The 16,282-nt window shown below is 36.3% G+C and overlaps 2 non-coding genes across 2 annotated transcripts; one reads left to right on the forward strand and one right to left on the reverse strand.

Moving 5' to 3' along the window:
- Positions 1-7,555: 7,555 nt before the first annotated feature.
- LOC121231623 (small nucleolar RNA R71) lies at positions 7,556-7,662 on the reverse strand. The gene has a single exon (XR_005929679.1). It is a non-coding gene; the product is annotated as a small nucleolar RNA R71 (small nucleolar RNA).
- A 6,723-nt stretch (positions 7,663-14,385) lies between these two features.
- LOC121231114 (small nucleolar RNA R71) lies at positions 14,386-14,492 on the forward strand. The gene has a single exon (XR_005929182.1). It is a non-coding gene; the product is annotated as a small nucleolar RNA R71 (small nucleolar RNA).
- The last annotated feature ends 1,790 nt before the right edge of the window (positions 14,493-16,282 follow it).

Here is a 16,282-nt window from a genome sequence, read left to right on the forward strand (position 1 = left end):
AGTCAGTTATAGAATCATACATGTGCACACTCATAACTCGAATTCAGTATCAAACTTATCACACAACCAATCACAAATGACACACACATCAAGCCCAAATCAGAGTCATAATTACCCTCAGTAAAGCTCAGTCGAGGGTTGGAACACACAAAGTTGCGATTACACTTAAGTTTGACCTAAAATCATTATTTGGCGAGATAAGGCCACATGCCCGTGTGGAGCAATCCAACTGTGTGAGGATCCAACGCCTGCGTGAAGGGTAGCACACAGCTGTGTGACAGAGGCACACGCCCATGTAAAGCAGGAACACGGCCATACGAATAGGCCGTTTAACTCACTATCCAAAAACACTAAAATAAGGTGCAGAGAAGACACGACCATGTGAGAGTCCCACACGCTCGTGTGCCCACCAGACACGGCTGTGTGTTCCGAAACACACGCCCTTGTGGGATCCCTAAATCTCCAAATCAGCCACACGGCTGTGTGGCTAGGCCGTGTGACTCTTAAAACTAAGAATCCTTAATTCCCAAACCCACACGCCTATGTGCCCAAGGGACACGACCGTGTGAATTTCAATAAAATCCACAAATCGACCACACGACCGTGTAGCTAGGTCGTATGGCACCCAGTTTGGCCCGGAACCCTAGTTCCCAAATCCCAACGGCTGTGTGCCAAGGCACATGCCAGTGTGGTCGTCGGGGAGGTCACGAAACCACTCCCTAAAATAGCACAAAACCACCGTCTAAGCCACCGGAATCATCCTTCGCCTTTGCCCTATCAACATATATCAAAAAGTGATGCTTCCTATCACTTTCATCGATTTAAAACCCAAAACCAATCAGTTAGCCTACATTCAAGAAAAGCCGAATAGAGAGTTTACAAATTAAATAAACTAATAGAAATAGCGTAGTTACAGTTCGAATCCCATACCTATTTTGCAATCAGAGGTGACGACAGAGGAGTGGAATTCCCGAAGTCAACAAGCCAAACTGAATTTTTAGTGTTATTCTCAAAAGCAAAAAAGAAAAATAAAGAAAAACAGAAGAGCCAGAGAAAATAGGAGAACGTGAATAAAAAAAGAATAGAAATTATAATAGAAAATCTTAATATAATTAATTAATAATTATAAATGATTATAATTATTAACTAAAACAAATCAAATTAAATTAAATAAAAAGCAAACATGAACACCCAAAAGCTCGAACCTAGAACCTTAAGATTTTCTAACACTCCACTTAACCACCAAACTAGCAAGACTATTCTGTCATTAAATTGCACGACAAAACACATATGTGCAACCTCCTCACTGACGCTATGCAAAAAATCCAAAACTTCTAGGCCCAAAATTCGGGGCGTTACAAGTAGGAGCCATTCTATATGGTGCTATAGATATCAGTACTGTTTTCGGTACAAGATTTATAGAAAATTCAACTTCTCTTACCGGCGGTAATCCAAGTAATTCTTTTGGAAACACATCAAGATACTCACAGACAACTGGCACTAATTTAATCTTCAATTCAGACACTTTAGTATCCAACACGGAAAAAAGATAAGCATCATAGCCTTTCCTAACATATTTCTGTGCTGACATGGCTGATATCACATTACACAACCCATCCAAATTATCAGATTCCATACAGAGCATTTCACCATTCTGACATTTCAACACAATATGCTTCTGTTTACAATTTACCACAGCATCATGTTGAGTTAACCAATCCATGCCTAGAATTACATCAAATTCATCAAATGGTAATAACATCAAATCAGCCGAGAAATAATAACCCCATACCATTAACGGATAATTCTTGCAAATTTTATCCACTATCACATACTGGCCCAGGGATTCGATACTTTAACTACAAAGTCAGTGGACTCGACAGGTAAATTTTTATTAGGCACTAAATTCGTGAAAATGTATGAGTATGTTGAACCAAGATCAATCAAAGCAATTATATCAGTATCAAGAAGAGAAAAAGTACTAGTAATAACATCGGGTGCGAAATTATTCTCACGTGCACGAATAGCATAAGTTCTACCCGATGCTCGTACTTTAGATCTGACGGTTGAATCTTTTTCATACCCTGGCTACCACTCACATTGCCAAGATTACAAAGTGGTCTACCTCTAGCGGAGTTGCTCGGCCTTGAGGTTTGAACAGTATTTTGTTCAAGCTTTTCTGGGCAGTCTCTGAGATAGTGGTCACAGGAACTACATCTAAAACAAGCTTTACTTTTCATGTGGCACTCCCCAAAATGTATTTTATTATAGTGCTTACATCTGGGTTTGGTATTTCTAACACTACCTGCACTCGCTACAGATGTAACCTGGGTTCTTGGACTGGAGCATGATATACATCTATCTTTCCCAAAATACCCCGTAGAGGTAGTGGAACGATCATGATATTTCTTTAATTTTTTTGAGGATGACTGATATGACTTTCCAACAAATCTTTTACTTGAAGTCCAAGCTTCCATCTCAGCTTGTCTCTTTTCTTTACTCAATTCTTCAGCTTTTTGTACTCGGTCAACCAGTACAGCAAATTCTTTTAATTCCAAAATGCCAACCAATAACTTTATGTCTTCGTTTAAACCTTCTTCAAATCGTATACACTTGTGTTACTTGATTAGAATATAAACATGTCATCAAGTTCATATAGTGACTTTCAAAATTTTATAACTTACCATTTAAACCAAAACACTCAAAAATGGACCTAAAAACAAGTCAAAACCCTAAGTACATTCCATTTGCCTTAAGCTTAACAAAATATATACAAACTTTGTTAAGTCGAGAATTGGAATTGGATGTTGCTGATCACTTTGACACTTCTAGATCTACAGTACCATCGCACGAAAATAAACAAACCATACACTGAGCAATAGGGCTCCATATATAACAACCTATTTTCGATAAACTCAAAATAGTGGTTTCGGGACCACAAATCCGAGTTCAAAAATAAAAATTTATTTTAATATTATTTTATGATCTATAGTGTGCTAATAATATTGTGTGAAAATTTCATAAAGAAATTTTATCGATTACATGTTTAATTTGATAAAGGACCAAATTGCACAAAAGTGAAAAAGTTGAGTTCTAATAGCTAAAGGGATTAAATAGCTATAGAAATTTAAGTTGGAGGTCCTTATATGGTAATTAGACCATTAAAAATGCTTAGTTGTTAAGGATGATGATTCATCCATGGAAAATAAAATAAAGAAAAAGATGAAATTGGAAAGATGAAAAATAAAAGGTGATAAATTAATTAAATAAAAAAATATCATCATTTTATGTCATATTCTTCCCCAAAATACATGGAAACCCTAGGAAAGATAAAGCAAGCTTTCTAGGCTTAATTGGGTAAGTAATCTAGTCCCGTTTTTAGTAATTTTATATTTTTGAGATCAAGATAGCTTAATTTATCTATTTTAGGGTTTAATTTGTAAATTTATCAAAGTATGAAAATTTTACCATGGATGAATATGCTGAAATTTTAAAATTTATGGTAGAATATGAAAGTTTGTTGATAGATAAACAACTTTTACAAAGTGAATTTTGATGAAAACATGATTTAGAGACTAAATTGAAAAGTTGTAAAAATCATGGAAAAATTCTGAATTTTATGAAATACATGGGCTGTAAATGTTACATGTAAAAATCAGTTAGGCTTGGAACAATGATTAAATTGCATGAATTTCATTTTCCGAGCCTAGGGATGAAATCGTCATTAATTAAAAGTTTAGGGGCAAAATATTAATTATTCCTAAGATGTGAATTAGACTGAACTGAGTTTAAATTGTATTAAACTGATGTTAAATTTACTTGTTTAGATTCGGATAGACCAAATTCGGAGTTAGAACTAGAAAAAGAGGAAAATATCGGATTAGTGGATTTTACATACACCAACATTTGTCGAGGTAAGTTCGTGTAACTAAATTGTATATTTATATGCTTGAATTAGATTTTGTGTATGTGAATTGTATAAATGTCAAATATGTATGAAATTGAAAACATATTCGAAAAAACTCGATTAAAGATAATGCCCGATAAATGATAAATGATAAAAATGTTACTTTTATGCTTGAAATGAATGTGAAATGTGTTTATTTGAGTATTGTGAATATTGTAAATGTAAGAAATAATCACATGGCTGATAATGCCTGAAAAATGTTAAATCCTGTTTGAATAAATGAAAGTTGATGGATACATTATTTTCCTGTATTAATATTAATGTCATGCATATGTTGCAGACGGAATTTAGCTCGGACGAGTAATCCTGAAAAAATCCTTCTCGAGCATCCTGTTATATAGTTCCTACGAGCATCCTGATCGGTAGTGATTTAGCATGTGTTGCGCACTACCGCAACTCTTTGTGAGCGTCCTAATGTGCGATCGGTTGTGATCCTGCATATAATACGGACACAAATGCAACTCTTTATGAGCGTACTGTTAAGCTCGCTTGAACTCCCTGTTACCTTATCCGGTGCTCCTTGATATTATCTCTTCAAAGATGTCTGATAAGCTCTATAAGCTTTCTGAGTAAAACTCTTATGAGTTTCGTGTTTAGCCCTGATAAGTGTCCTGTTACATGGCTCATCTGAGCATCCTAATATGTGGCTCGAGAGTGTGCTCCCTGGTTATGTGCCCTAACGGGTACCCCTGAATATGAATTGACGAATCCTGATTTGTACACATCAAGTGTACTACATGTGTATCCATTGATATTTCTAATAAATTCAACAGGTAAAAATCCTGACATGAGAAGATATGAATAGGAAATGTATTATTACACGTATCTGCCTGAAATACATGAAAGTGATGAAACATGATATATGGAAATATGAGATGATGATATCTGTACATGAAATTTATTTGATGGATACGTTCATCCATAATTATAGATTTGTACACCTTGAGTGTACTATTTGTGTGACATTGATATTTCGAATGATTTAATGAATAAAGTTTTAACATGGAATAATCAAAGATCGAGATGAATTATTATGAAATTTAACTTGAAATACAAGGATATGATTTGTACATGTTACATAAATACATGATGTGAAAAGCATATGAATATGGAAATTTGATTATTGTTGAACCCATATATGTTTCTTGATGTTATAGTGGAATGCATAACTAACACAGGTGACGAGGATATATGTTAGGGCTCGTGATTTAGTTGATTAAATATGCCTTGTACGTTTATATTGAATTTAAATGAATGACAAGTTTATTACCATGTTATACGAACTTACTAAGCATAATATGCTTATTCTATTTTATTTTCCCCTATTCTACAGTAATTTGGAAGCTCGTTGGATTGAGAAGCTTGGCGGAGATCACTCACACTATCCATACGCCCATTTAGGTACATATGGTAAATCAATTATGGTTATAATGACAGTTATAGGTTAATTGGCCATATTGGCATGTAATGATTTGGTTATAACTAGCCATTGGAATGGCCTGTGATGAACATGTTTTGATATAATTATAAGTGAATTTATCATGTTTAAAGAATGAATGTGATCATACATATATGAATTTGGTAAATTGGTAAGTATGAATGATAAATTAACATGATAATAAATTGTTATCTGAGGTACCGAAGAGTACATTAGTTGTATGTGATATTATGTCATGCATGAGACTTGGTTTTTACTTAAATTAATTGTCTTGATATGACTTGTGAATATGTTTAAGTGTTAGTGTATGTATATGATTAGATGGGTGATAAATGTGGCTTGGAAAATAGCCTATTTTCGTCCACACGGGTAGAGACACGGGCGTGTATCTCAGTCGTGTATAACACACAGCCTAGCACATGGTATATGGCCTGGCTGTGTGTCCCCTGCATCTTAAAATTTGAGAAATAGAATGCTCAGAATTGGGCACATGGGCAGAGACACGAGCGTGTGTCTCAGCAGTGTGTGATGCATGACCTAGAACACGGGCGTGTGTCTTGGCCGTGTGAAACCTGCACCTAAATTGTGAAAAATTGAATTTATCATACTGCCTAGCACACGGGCATGTGGTAGGCCGTGTAACACCCCAAACCCGGTCTGGATGTTATGGCCGGATTAGGTGATGTCACAAGGTAGTATTTTGAAAACCATAACTTTTCCTAAAAATAATTTTTGTTTAGAAACTTTGTATTATTACCTATTACTTCTAATCTCGAGTTATTTAATCAGTCGAGTGTTTTGAAAACGTTTATTCAATGCGGAAGCTTTTAAAACAGATTGCGTATTTGTGGTATTTTTGATAAAAATCTATCTTTTTGAAAACCTATGTCCTTTTCTACTGCTAGCAGTAATAAACCAAAAATGCAAATCCAAAGTTAAGTAAAAATCCATAGAGGTCATATTACAGTAAAATATTCCCAATTAAAAGTAAAATCTTAAATACTTAATAAACAGTGTAACAGAAAACGTGTAGCCACCACTGAGTCCTCTGTCGCACCGACCCGCCTATGTCTGGGGATTACCTGAACAGATTAAACAGAAGGGGTGAGTTTATGTAAAATCAGTGTGTAATCCCCATATAAACAAGCAGTCAGAATACAATCATAGTTTGGGCCTAAGCCCATTACAGTATCAATATTCAGTACAGTAACAGTTATGTAGTATCAAATCCTACCCAGCTAGCCTTTACATTCAAACTCTGTCCAACCTTACACTCCATGTGGGGATATAATCAACCTACCCATCTCTACTATCCAAAAAGTACCGGATGCGGCACTAGACAGTAATTTGGAGCTGAGCTACCATTAAATTAGGCTCAAGGCCTTTCAATACACTTCCTCCGAACATTGTATCTCCCTAACCCAATGCAATCCAATATACAAATATGACATGCTATCGCATAATATCATGCATGTAAACAGGGCATACAGTATCAATCAATAGGACATCATCATGCTTAATCATATCAGTCATACAGTCATTTCAGTCAATTAGGGGTCTAGGTTTTTATAGTTTATAACAAGAAGAAACCCCTCAGGACCTCTACTTTTTCATAGCAAAATTGAAAGTACAGCTCATAGAAATCATAGAGAAATAAGGCGAAGCTTACGGTATATACAGGAAGAGCACAAGGATGACACCAATAACACCAAGGAGATGGCTGAAAATCAAAACAATCCGCTACCTCCTGTGGTTGTCGTAAATCCAGTGAATCGAAATCCTGCTCCTCGTACTATGTACGACTATGCTAAGCCCAATTTAATAGGAACTGAATCGAGTATAGTTAGATCTGCTATTGCTGCAAATAATTTTCAACTGAAACCTAACACGATTCAAATGATACAACAGTTTGTTCAGTTTGATGGCTTGCAGGACAAGGATCCAAACACTTATTTAGCAAATTTTCTGGAATTTTGTGACACCTTTAAGATCAATGGCGTTTCTAACGATGTCATTCGCCTTCGGTTTTTCCCTTTTCATTAAGGAATAAAGCTAAACAGTGGTTGAACTCGTTACCACGAGGGTTAACTACTTGGGAACAAATGACCGAAAATTTTTTACTTAAATATTTCCTGCCGGTTAAAATGGTTAAATTGAGGAATGATATCTCTTCTTTTGTGCAGATGGATTTAGAAACTCTTTATGATGCATGGGAGAGATACAAGGACTTATTGAGAAGGTGCCCTCACCATGGGTTACCTCTATGGCTACAGGTTCAGACTTTTTACAATGGTGTGAACCCCTCAACAAGGCAACTGATCGATGCAACCGCCAGTGGAACTTTAAACAATAAAACACCAAACGAGGCTTATGAATTTATTGAAGAGATGTCACTGAACAACTATCAGTGGCAAGTCATGATAACAAAACCAACAAAATCAGCCGGTGTTTTCAACCTAGATGCAGTCACCATGTTATCAAATCAGACAAAACTCTTAAATAAAAAGATTGATGGTTTGTATCGTTCTACTCAAGTACATCCAGTGATGAGGTGTTATTCAATTGGAGGAGGAGTGCCCAACACAGATTATCCATCCTTCAACCTTGGCACCGAAGAGGAGCAAATAAATTATATGGGTAATAATCCTCGACCTCAAAATAATCCTTATAGTAACACTTACAATGCAGGTTGGAGGAATCACCCAAAATTCTCATGGGGAGGCCAAACAAATCAGAGACCACCACCCCCTCCAGGCTTTTAGCCAACCTACCAGTAAGAGAAAAAGCTGAACCTTGAAAAGATGCTAACGAAATTCATCTCGGTGTCAGAAACACGTTTCCAAAACACCGAAACAACGCTTAAAAATTAGCAAGCATCAATTCAAGGTCTCGAGAGTCAAATAGGTCATCTTGCTAAGCTGATCTCAGAAAGACCACAAGGTAGCTTGCCCAGCAACACCGAGGCTAAACCAAGAGAGCAGTTTCATGTGATTACTGTTCAATATGAAGAAGGGTTAGTTGAGCCTAAACCAGAACCAAGGCAAGAAACAATGGTAAGTCAATATAAGGTGGATGAAAGCCAAAACAAATAAAAACTGATAAGTAGAAAATACACACCTCGCGCTTTATACCCTAAAGTAACAAAGACAGACCACACAAAGGAACAATTAGGTAAATTTCTTAACATTTTAAAAAAGTTACATATTAACTTACCATTTATTGAAGCTCTTTCGCAGATGCCCAACTCAGTTAAATTTTTAAAAGAGCTTCTGGTAAACAAACGGAAGTTAGATGGTTCGTCGTATGTAAAGCTGAATGCAATTTGCTCGGCCATTTTGCAAAGTAAATGATACGTGATATTCGTGACAGGTTTTAAATATTTATAATAAATCATTCTTGAAACTACCTATTATCACGATGAAGGAAAGTGTATCTATCGAACAGTAGTATAGCTTTAGCAAGACCGGATTATCGAACCCAAAGGAACTAAAAGTACTAGTATTAACTTTCTTTTTTATTATTTAGCCTAAAAAAATTAAAAGGGTTTTGTTTATCTAACTAATTAACTAAACTAAGAAATCACAGAAAAGAAATTTGGGGAAAATACTTTTTGGAAAACTCGATTGATTAAGACAATACCTAAGGAAAAATCCACCTAGACTTTACTTGTTATTTGACTCTGAATCGGACGATTTATTCATTCAACTTATTCCCTAGAGATCCCTGAGTTATATTCTCGAGACTAACAACGTCTAACCCTAGTTCGAATAATTGAAATCTCTTTCTAATTAACGTCCTAGGGTTGCATTAACTCGATCTATGGATCCCCTTATTAGGTTTCACCCTAATCCGACAAAATCTTGTCACCCTATCTCTAGGCGCGCAACCAACTCAGCTTAATTATGACAAACTTACTCTTAGACAGGGTCTATTCCTCCTCTAAATAAGAGCTTAACTTGAATCAATATCCTAGAATATCAAAACAAGAATTAAGAACACATAATTAAGAACAAGTCAAATATTTATCATACAATTCAGATAATAATAATAAGATCTGTCTTAGGTTTCATCCCCCTTAGGTATTTAGGGGTTTTAGTTCATAACTAAAAAGGTAAACATCTCAGAAGAATAATAAATACAAAACATAAAGAAAAACCCAAAACTCCTGAAGGGAAATTGAGGGATTATATTTAGTCTTGATGATGAATACGATTTCTAAGATGGATCAATCGGCTTTCCTTGAGTAGTTCCTTGTTTCCTTCTCTGTGCGTCCTGTCTAAGTGCCTCCTCTGGTGTTTAAATAGGCTTTGGAATGCCTAAGAGCCCTCAAAATTGGCCTTTTCTGAATTGGACTAAACTTGGGCTCAGTAGGGACACGCCCGTGTGACGCGTCCATACGCGATTTCTTAAGGTCGTGGTCAAGGCTGTTAAATGGGCACGAGCTTGTGATCTACCCGTGTAATTCGTGCTTTGACCTTGCTAAAGGGAAATGGCCGTGTGGTCTGCCTGTGTGAGGAAGTCCAAGCCGTGTTGATTTCGTACGTTGGCCCATTTTCTCTTTTTTTGGCCCGTTTCTCGTTCCTTTCACTCTTCTATGCTCACCTAAGTATAAAACATGAAATTAAGGCATTAGGAGCATCAAATTCACTAAATCTAAGCAAAAATCATCCATAAAATGTGCTAAGCATGGGATAGAGATATGTATAAATTACGATTTATCAAATACCCCCACACTTAAGCATTTGCTTATCCTTAAGCAAAATCCTCAACTCATAATCAAAATAAATTCTTCTCAACTTATAATTTCTATCGATAATATCTCAAAATAATCCATAGGTAATCATACATTGAAAATTCAACTGAAAGAACGTCAAAGTTTCAAACATTCCAAGTTGAGCATTTTATCATGAAAACATAGGTGTCTCCCCTCATCCAAGTAATTACCTTTGATTCAAAATATCACAGAGTTTCACATCCTCACTAAAGATTCACTCAAATCACTCGAGGTGTTTAAGAACAATAAATGAAGCACTCAATAGTCAATAGTGAAAAGTCATTACCATAGGCTTACATGAAAAACAAATCTCCACCACTATAAATTGAGATGAAACATCAATCAAAAGGTCTTTAGAGGGTTGTAACGTGGCTTTGGTTAGGGGGTGTGGTCACAAGCTGAAAGAAAAGGTTAGAATCAAGATTGAATTGAAAAATTGCCTAACTAGAAAAAGTAATTAAACATCAATTGAGTACAAGTGAGCTTCTTCTCAGAAGATGGAATTTAGATACTGCGGTTCAACAATACCGAATTACTACTAATATGTAAGAATTTTTTTTAAAAAAACAAGTCAGCTACATAGAAGAGTAAAACATAGCTAAGCAATTAGTTTAAATCAAATCTCGACAAAAATAGGGATCAAATTAGGAGATTTCAACAATAATGGTTTATGGGTTAATATTGAGGGTAAATCAATTAATGGTTTGTTAGGCTCAAAGGGGTTCACTAAGGGTTAATTATGAAGGTAAGCTTTTGTGGAGTGAGTGGGTTAAACCTAAGTGCCTTTATCATTTTGACATATCAACTCAAATGGTGTGGTCTTGACATGCATAATCAAGCAAGTTCTAGAATAACAATTCAAAACTGACGCACTCAAAGCAATAATAAAAGTGAGCATGAAAGAAATAATAGATGCTCTAAAGGCTCAAGATCTCACAAAAATTATGACTTTTTGATGTTTAAACTTGTGACTTCCAACTCAAAATAATACCTAAACTTGGGGAAACAACCTAAAAGTTTTTAATTCTTCAAAAATCAACTTATCATGCTTGATTCCCTAATGTCTTAAAGTTTAAACAATCAATGCATAAATGCCTATGTTTTAATTCAAGATATATCAATAAACATTATAGACTAATTGGAATTCATTCTAATAATGATATGAGAAGATCGTATGAGAATAAAACAAAATTTAGGGATTTTTTTATATAAAAGACCCCCTCACACTTAAGATGTACATTGCCCTCAATGTACAAAGGTAGATATATTGAAAAAGATAGATTTATAATCATAATATAGGAAGAGAAGTGAAACTTCCTGAATGATGAATGAATTCCTTAAACTGGAGTTTTGGAGAATAATCGGCGTGAGAGTAGAGAAGGATACTCCGGTGGTGGTAGAGGTTCATTAGTCCCTAAGTCATGCACCAAAAGAATATTATATCTGGTGATAGCTATGGTCGTGGTCGAGCAGGACATGGCAGCCGTGGAGAACCTTTCTTGGTGGAGTTTTTAGTTCATATGCGAGGATGAGCTTTAGAGCTCTTTCTGACTGTGATAAAATCAGGAACTCTTTAAGAGGTATACTAAAGCATAATTACTCGTAGTGAAATAGCCGAAGAATAAAAATTATAAAAACTCAGGATAAAATAATATTAAAAGGAAATAAAAAAATAATTTCAAAATATAGAGATAAAAATAAAATAAAATAAATAATAGGTGTTTATAGAGAAATTGGGGCACACGGCCATGGGGCACGCCCGTGTGCTCTAATCTCAGCCCGTGCGTTTCGTAGTTTTTGAAATTAGGCGTATTGGTGTACACGGCCATGTTGCATGGTCGTGTCGATCTCCGTTCGCTTCTCTCACGCCCGTGTATGTAGGCGCACGCCCGTGTTAAATTGAGAGGTTTACCCACGGTTTCAAAACACGGGCGTGTTGCACGCCCGTGTTATTTTGGCAGTTTCGCCCACGGCCATGTCGCACGGCCGTGGCTACTTATCGCATCTCGTGTTGAGGAAGAAATTTTTGCCTTATTTTTACACGGCCATGTTGCATCCCGTGGTATGCGCACGGCCTACGGCACACCCTTGTGCCTGGCTGTGTAGTTCTGAAAATCCTGTGTTCAGTGACTCAGTTAGTGAATTAAATATTAAAGACTAAAATTTAAAGAAGTTAGCATTGTTAGTGCTCAGGGTGCCTCCCGAGAAGCACTTATTTATAGTTTAAGCTCGACTTACCTCTCTGGTGTGTGATCATGGTGGATCGAGGCGTTTACACTCTTCATCCCTGCTATAAATTTTATCAACATAAGGTTTAAGACGAGTACTATTTACCTTGAACGTGCTGAATTTTGGGTGATTTACCTCTACCGTACTGTATGGAAAAATGCTAGTTATCGTAAGATGGGTTTCTTCATTCGATTCAGAAGTGGCAATTCGAGGATCTGCTGCATCTAGTAGTACTTTCTCTCCAACTTGAAGCTGATTTTTGGAAGAATTAGGCTCATCATGGCATGGTTTTCGTTTATTGTGTTTTCTCAGTTTATGTGTCCGTCATTCATCTAGCTCATCGATTCGTAACCTTCGTTCTTCATGGATAGATTCTTTGTTGTGGATTGAACATGGCTCATGTCTGTCCTTCGAACTTATTTCCTAAAAAATAGGTTACACTGTATGATTAGTCTTAGTAGAACAATTTGTACAATCACTTTCAATTTTCGATGTGTTGGTCGGGTTGCGAGCTTGAAGGTTGATTGTTCCGTCTCCTACACGAAGTGTAAGTTCACCTGTACCAACGTCAATAATTGTTCTAGTAGTTGCCAAAAAGGGCCTTCCCAAAATTAAAGGAACATTCCTGTCCTCTTCTATGTCTAAAACAACAAAATCAACTGGGAATATAAATTTGTCAATTTTAACGAGTACGTCTTCAATGATACCCCTAGGAAATCTGACAATTTTATCTACTAATTGAATGCTCATCCTAGTTTGTTTGGGTTACCCTAGACCTAGTTGCTTAAACAATTTGTAAGGCATAACATTGATACTAGCCCCTAGATCGGCCAACGCATTATTAACATCTAAACTACCAATTAAACAAGGAATCGTAAAACTCCCTGGATCTTTTAGTTTATTGGGTAGTTTATTCTCAAGAATGGCTGAGCAAACTGCGTTCAGCTCCACATGAGACCTTTCATCCAACTTTTGTTTATTTACTAAAAGCTCCTTTAAAAATTTGACTGCGTTTGACATCTGCGAAAGTGCTTCAACAAACGGTAGGTTAATATGTAGTTTCTTTAAAAGTTTAATGAATTTCCCAAATTTTTCATCTGAGTGGTCTTTCCTTGTCGCATTGGGGTATGGCACACGAGGTTTATATTCTAGACTTACCAATTTTTGTTCGTTTTGACCTACCTCACTCTTACCTTTGCTTACCATCGATTTTGGCCTTGGTTTTACCACTGACCCTTCCTCGTCTTGAATGGCAATTGCATTGAGTTGCTCCCTTGGGTTAGATTCAGTATTGCTTGGCAGGCTACCTTGTGGTCGTTCGAAAATCAACTTGGCGAGCCATCCAATTTGAGTTTCAAGCCCTTGGATTAATGCTTGTTAATTTTTGAGTGTCGTCTTAGTATTCTGAAAACGAGTCTCTGACACTGAGATGAATTTGGTTAGCATTTCCACAAGGTTTGGCTTCTTCTCTTGTTGGTATGGTGGTTGCTGAAAGCCTGGAGGGGGTGGTGGTATCTGATTTCCTTGGCCTCCCCATGAAAAATTTGGGTGAATCCTCCAACCTGCATTGTAAGTATTGCTATAAGGATTGTTTTGAGATTGAGGATTATTACCCATGTAATTTAACTGCTCGTTCTCCATATTGTGGCCATAAGGTGGGTATTATGAATTGCTCGATCTACCACCATTTGCTTCGCACTACATTACTGGGTGAACCTGTGAAGAACTAAGAAAACCATAAATTTTCTTATTTAAGAGTTCTACCTGATTAGAGAGCACGGTGACCGAATCGACGTTGTAAACACCAGCTATTTTCGTTGGCTTTGTCCTCATGCCTTGCCACTGATAGTTATTCAGTGACATCTCCTCTTTAAATTCATAGGCATCTTCAGGTGTTTTATTATTGATGGTTCTGCCAGCAGCTGCATCAACCATTTCAGACCATTATGAAAAGTTTGAACCTGTAGCCAGAGTGGTAACCCATGGTGAAGGCATCTTTGCACAATGTCTTTGTATCTCTCCCATGCATCGTAGAGTATGTCTAAATCCATCTGCACAAAAGAAGAGATATCATTACGTAATTTAGCCGTTTTAGCCGGCGAAAAATATTTTAGTAAAAACTTTTCGGTCATTTGTTCCCAAGTAGTGATTGACCCTCGTGGTAACGAGTTCAACCATTGTTTAGCTTTGTTTCTCAAAGAAAAAGGGAATAACTGAAGGCGAATGGCGTCATCAGAAACACCATTAATTTTAAATGTATCACATAGTTCTAAAAAGTTTGCTAAGCGCACGTTAGGATCTTCATCCTGGAAACCATCAAACTGAATAAATTGTTGTATCATTTGAATTGTGTTAGGTTTCAGTTCAAAAGTATTTGCAGCGAGCAAGTCTAACTATGCTCGATTCAGTTCCTATTAAAGAAGGTTTAACATAATCATACATAGTGCACGGAGTAGGATTCTGATTTACTGGATTAACAGCAATCGCAGGAGGTATCAGGTTTTCTTGGTTTTCAACCATCTCCTTGATTGTGGTTGAAGTATCGTCCTCTTGCTCGTCCTCTGTGTATCTTGGGCATTGCCTTATTTCTCTCCGGTTCCTGTGAACTGCGTGGTCGATCTCACTGTCAAAAAGTAATGGTCCTGACGGGTTTCTTCTAGTCATAAACTATAAGAACCTGTCAGAAAAAGGGAAAAAGAAGAATTAGTAATAAAAATTAGAATAAAATTTAAATTGCAGTAAAAGTAAATGGCTAAAGTAATAAAAATCGAGTGTTCCTAATATCTTAGTTCCCCGGCAACGGCGCCAAAAACTTGATACGTGATATTCGTGACAGGTTTTAAATATTTATAATGAATCGTTCTTGAAACTAACTATTATCACGATGAAGGCAAGTGTACCTATCGAACAGTAGTATAGCTTTAGCAAGACCAGATTATCGAACCCAAAGGAACAAAAAGTACTAGTATTAACTTTCTTTTTATTATCTAGCCTAAAAAAAATAAAAGGGTTTTGTTTATCTAACTAATTAACTAAACTAAGAAATCACAAAAAAGAAATTTGGGGAAAATACATTTTGGAAAACTCAATTGATTAAGACAATACCTAAGGAAAAATCCACCTAGACTTCACTTGTTATTTGACTCTGAATTGGACAATTTATTCATTCAACTTGTTCCGTAAAGATCCTTAAGTTATATTATTATCTCTCTCGAGACTAACAACGTCTAACCCTAGTTTGAATAATTGAAATCTCTTTCTAATTAACGCCCTAAGGTTGCATTAACTCGATCTATGGATCCCTTATTAGGTTTCACCCTAATTCGGTAAAATCTTGTTACCTATCTCGAGGCGCGCAACCAACTCCGCTTAATTATGACAAATTTACTCTTAGACAGGGTCTATTCCTCCTCTGAATAAGAGCTTAACTTGAATCAATATCCTGGAATATCAAAACAAGAATTAAGAACACATAATTAAGAACAAGTCAAATATTTATCATACAATTCAGATAATAATAACAAGATCCGTCTTAGGTTTCATCCCCCTTAGGTACTCAGGGGTTTTAGTTCATAACTAAAAAGGCAAACATCTTAGAAAAATAATGAATACAAAACATAAAGAAAAACTCAAAACTCCTGAAGGGAAATTGAAGGGAGATCTTCAGTCTTGATGATGAATCCAACTTCTAAGATGGATCAATCGGCTTTCCTTGAGCAGTTCCATGCTTCCTTCTCTGTGCGTCCCATCTAAGTGCCTCTTCCAGCGTTTAAATAGGCTTTGGAATGCCTAAAAGCCCTTAACATTGGCCTTTTTCGAATTGGACTAAACTTGGGCTCGGTAGGGACACGTCCGTGTGCGATTGCTTAAATCT

The sequence above is a fragment of the Gossypium hirsutum genome, chromosome A06 (assembly GCF_007990345.1).
Source record: "Gossypium hirsutum isolate 1008001.06 chromosome A06, Gossypium_hirsutum_v2.1, whole genome shotgun sequence".
Lineage (NCBI taxonomy): Eukaryota > Viridiplantae > Streptophyta > Magnoliopsida > Malvales > Malvaceae > Gossypium > Gossypium hirsutum.